This window comes from Sinocyclocheilus grahami, unplaced genomic scaffold (genome assembly GCF_001515645.1).
Source record: "Sinocyclocheilus grahami isolate Dianchi unplaced genomic scaffold, SAMN03320097.WGS_v1.1 scaffold1198.1, whole genome shotgun sequence".
In the NCBI taxonomy this organism is placed as follows: domain Eukaryota; kingdom Metazoa; phylum Chordata; class Actinopteri; order Cypriniformes; family Cyprinidae; genus Sinocyclocheilus; species Sinocyclocheilus grahami.
Genome location: NW_015506377.1, coordinates 123449 through 128644, shown reverse-complemented (window position 1 = coordinate 128644; position 5196 = coordinate 123449).

Below are 5196 nucleotides of genomic sequence, written 5' to 3'. Positions count from 1 at the left end.
TTGTGAAGAATTTTCAGAGCCTGATGAAATCGGTATAAATACGTGTTTAATACTGCAAAAGACGCTCGATGTTATGGTCACTGCCCTTGCCCTCCAGAATAAAAGAGAACATCCCAATCGAGTGAAGAGATTTGTGGAAACTGTGGTTCCTAATTGTGATACAACATTTGCCTCGCATTTCAGGATGAAAAGACAAACATTTCAGGTGAAGGATAATCCACTTCTTACCTCCAAGATTGAATGTTTTCATGATGAATCCTGGGCTGCGTTCAGCCCCGACAAAAACGGTGCAAAACGTTTTTTTAAACGGAAACGGTGATGCGTTGAACACCCTGTTCTGATGATGCAAGAGTTGCAGCTATGGCAGCTGAGAAGGCCATTCTTTGTGTTCTTTTTGAAGAATTTTCAGAGCCTGATGAAATCGGTATAAATACGTGTTTAATACTGCAAAAGACGCTCGATGTTATGGTCACTGCCCTTGCCCTCCAGAATAAAAGAGAACATCCCAATCGAGTGAAGAGATTTGTGGAAACTGTGGTTCCTAATTGTGATACAACATTTGCCTCGCATTTCAGGATGAAAAGACAAACATTTCAGGTGAAGGATAATCCACTTCTTACCTCCAAGATTGTTATGATCTATATGACCTTATTTTTATTGTGAGTATTAGGCTTATTATTATTGTTGATCACTGTTGCTGTGCTATGATATTGTAATATTTACCATTTTATAATCAGAGGGTTATAGAAAAGTTTATGAAAGTGTCACTCCATAATACAATAGCAAAATATATAAAGATGCACACCGGTTTGAGCTTGAACTTGCCCCTGGACTCCTGCTCAAAATGATAAATTAATATAAGGACAGAGCTGTAAAAAAATTTTTTTTTTAAAAACAACAAAACACAACAACAAGCCCGCAAAGCTGTTGTCGTTCCATGCTGATGGCTGAAAGCGGGGGGGTTTTTCCCTTCCTTTATTAGGATTAGCAAAAAGTATACACAAAAAAAAAAAAAACATACGGGGCCAGGGGTAATATAAATTACATTATATAAAGTAAAGGTGCCTCAAAAGGCACTTTTTAACAACTAGGCAAAAGGTCACAGAGCATTCAGTCAACTGTACATTATAGGAAAGAATTAATATTATAAGACGCACACAATGTTATCAATTTTAAGGCTTTAACATTGCTGGAGGTAGATATTGTTTCCAAGTAATACTTCAGATCTTTACATAATATAAGAAATAGGGGCTTTACAGACAAAAATTTGCACTGGTGTATAAAAAAAAAAAAATGCTAGCAAAATAGATTTATTAGAAAATATTTGTCCTTTAGATTCTTATCAACATGATAAAAACCAAATAAAACAAGCCGTGACAGCGGTGGAATCCTGGAAAATAAACCGTGAAACGTTGACCAATGAGAGAACAGTTTACTAGCGCGTGACTTGTATTAACAAATTTGGTCAGTTTAGAAACTTTGCCTGTGAAAGCGAACCGCACCAAGAATAAAAAGCAACATTGTGATCATTTGAATCCCTGTTTCGGAACAAAGCAATCGATCTACAGGTGTGAAAGCACCCTCAAATAAAATAAGACCGCTTCATAAACCAGAGAAGGTGAACATGCTGGTATTCTTGTGGGGGGAAAAAAAAAAAAACACACATGCAAGTCCTGTCACCTACAGCCAGTTTAGTTTCACTTATTTTTGTTTTCTATTTAAATGGCTTATCTTTGCTGTTTACCTCACGTTATGGAGGCTTTTTGATTCCTCACTGTTTGCTAAACATTCTGTAATTTATAAGTCAGTATAATATAGCATGTGGAGCCATGCCTCATCTTATTCGTTTTTGTTAATAAACATTATGCAAGTTTGTCATTATAGCCTACTGTTTTCCGTCTAAGAGCGGAACCGGCAGGGTGGAAAGCCAAGGCAGGGCCGGCAGGAACTGGCCAGTCCAGGGCACCACAACCAGACACTGTGACATTCCCCCCCGCTACGGAGCGGATACCAGACGCTCCACCAGAAAACATAAAAGTTCAGGAGGGAGGTGGAACTGAGGCTGACCAGGGGGAGGGATGGTTGGCCAGGACCATGCAAGGGAAGTGGGTCAGGGGACAGAGGTAAACCAGGGTATAAGAGCGGAACCGGCAGGGTGGAAAGCCAAGGCAGGGCCGGCAGGACGAACCAGCAGGGCCCCAACTATACAGGAACCCCAGCAGATAGCCAGGACGGAGCTGCAGGAATGAGCCAGTGAGGCTCCAGCCAATCCAGAACCCAGGCGGGCAACCAGAGCGGAACCGGAATCCTGTCAGGCAACACTGGTGGGACAGAAAACCCTCTCAGCAACTCAGGAGAAACTGAAAACAAGAGCAGAGAGAGTTTAGTAACAGCCTCAACGACTGCAACAGGACAAGCCGATTGCGCCGCAACGGTCCCCGTTAGCTCCCGGACTGGAGCGGGCTCTGAAGTGGACCCTGTGAGCTCCCGGACTGGAGCGGGCTCTGTGAGCTCCCGGACTGGAGCGGGCTCAGGAGTGGGCTTTCCTGTCCTCCTCACCCTCCACCACTTAGTGGGAGTCTGAAGGATAGAGGTGGTGGGCTCTGTGAGCTCCCGGACTGGAGCAGGTTCGGGAGTGGGCTCTGTGAGCTCCCGGAATGGAGCGGGCTCGGGAGTGGGCTCTGGACTGGGCTCTGGACTGGGCTCTGTGAGCTCCCAGACAGGAGCGGGCTCTGGATTGGGCTCTGTGAGCTTCCGGACTGGAGCGGGCTCTGGACTGGGCTTTCCTGTCCTTCTTCTCACCCTCCGCCGCTTAGTGGGAGTCTGAAGGATAGAGGTGGTGGGAAAATCCCTGCAGAAGGGTTCTGACTGGCCTGGTATTGCCCACTGACTTCGACCCTGGAGATATTTGACGAAGCCCCAGAAGTCTAGGATCTCAAGTCTTTCCCCCTCCCACTGGGGCAAAGGATTATCCAGACAGATCTTAAGGAGGTCCTTAAGTGCAGTTTTATTATAATCTAGCCCCACCGCCAACGTCCAAAAGATCCGGACAAATGCACCAACCTCCATTCCTTCCTGCCTCTGAGCCATCAGAGTCTGGACTCGACTCATACGCTCCTTCCCTGTGGTAGGAGGGACAATCCGGATGTCCATGGTCAAAAAAGGGAAAAAACAAACTGCTGGATCTTGTAGTGGCTGCTATATTCTGTCACGAAATGCCAGGAGAGAAAAGGTAAGATCCAGATGCAGTTTATTCAAAGTAACAAATAATCAAAACGGAACAAAAACGTGGCAAAAGGTAATCCAAAAACACAAGGAACAGAATAACACGGTGAACTCCAGATAACATCAAGATCAGACATGGGCCGACAAATACAATATAGCAGCAATGACAGACAGAGTGAGCATGGTATATATAGATGGGATAATGAGTAAATGACTAACAGGTGAAAATGATCGGAACTGATAAACAGGTGCTCATGATCAGACAGAATGACAAGCAAGGGACTATGGGAAATGGAGTTCAATACATATAACATAAAAACGGGAGAGTGTCCTCAAGTGGCCAGTCCAGGGAACCACAACCAGACACTGTGACAAAAACAGACAATTATCTTTTCTTGTAAATTGTGACACCAAGATCGCGAATTCGAAAAGTGAAAGTGAAAGCGTCCAAAGTCCGGCTTATAACACAGCAAAAGAGGAATTCCCGTTCACAAAATTCAAATCACAAATAATACTGATGAAAAAGAACGGGTTGAATGTTGAACACTCGTTACCTTATAACTAGGCTATAAACTATTATATAAGTTCATCAGCATGCATTGATTAATGCCATGTTGTAGCAAAAAAAAAACTGCATCAACTAAGAAAGTTGCAAAAGAGCGACCAGTGGGAAGAAGTCTAGAGCCTTGTATAGCCTAAACGCAGCATTATGAGGATGCCACTATCAGTGAACAGGGCAAAATATGTCAAAATGTATACGGCTAGAGCACCCTCACTAATTTCAGAAGCACCCTCAGTGATTTGATTCAGGAACCGGGCCTGCCAGTAGCCTATATTTACCCCATATATTAAACCGTGTGTAGCGCTCTAACACAATGTAACCAACTGTAAGCGCATTGAGCGACCATGCATAGTCCTCTCCAATAAAGTACCCATATAGCACACAAAGTTATGACAAAATTATATCCCAATATATAATTTTATGATGATAGATTTCCCAGGATTCTGCAATATCTATTTTAAAAATCATATTTGTATTAAGTCTCTGCATTGTTCCAAAGACGGCTCTAGTTCTCAACTGAACGTGTGGGAGAAGCATCACTAAATTTGTCCAAAGAAAACTTGTTAAAATCTAAATTTTTCTATATTAATTTGTGCATTTTTCAAATGTTTATTAAAAGTGCAAAAATTCATTAACAAAAAATCTGAAAAGAAGTCAATATTTTACTTTTTCGGGCAGCATTTTGTGTGTACGGTTCTAATTTAAATTTTGGTTTTCAGCATAGCATTTAAAAATACAATACCGTTCTTTTTTCGTTTTTTTCTGTAATGGTTAAAAAACTAAAAATGAATGGATGCAAAAGTACACGGACCATACACAGACCCATTTGCAATAGGGTTTTAAAATCTGTTTTTAAACATGTTTTAACCTGAGTTTTTGTTGAGTTCGGAGCCCGGGGGCAGGCGGCAGGCAATCAGAAGGAGAGAAACAGTCCAAGGTAATACACAGAGAGGCAAGACATGGAAAGAAACGCTCAGAAATGTACACCGGGGCAATACAAGACTTCACAATGAGGGAGAGTCTGAGAGCTGTTTAAATAGTCCACTAATGAGTCAGGTGCAGGAACAATCAGAGCCAGGTATGTGAGTGTGTGTGTGTGTGTGTGTGTGTGTGTGTATATGTGTGTAGTCCAGATTGAAGTTCAAAACTCGGGAGAGAGCTCCCTGTGGTGGTGAGCGGGAGGCACAGCGGGAGTCTCGTTTGTAACCAAGCATAGAGATTCAGCCATTTCGAAAGCTGTTGGTAGTTTGGGGAAAGGAATTAAACGACAGGCCTTGGAAAAACGATCTACGACGGTGAGTATCGTGGTGTTGTTATTGGACTTGGGGAGGTCAGTGATGAAGTCAATAGCCAGATGGGACCATGGTCGGTGGGGAACTGGCAAGGGGTGCAACAAGCCGGATGGTAGC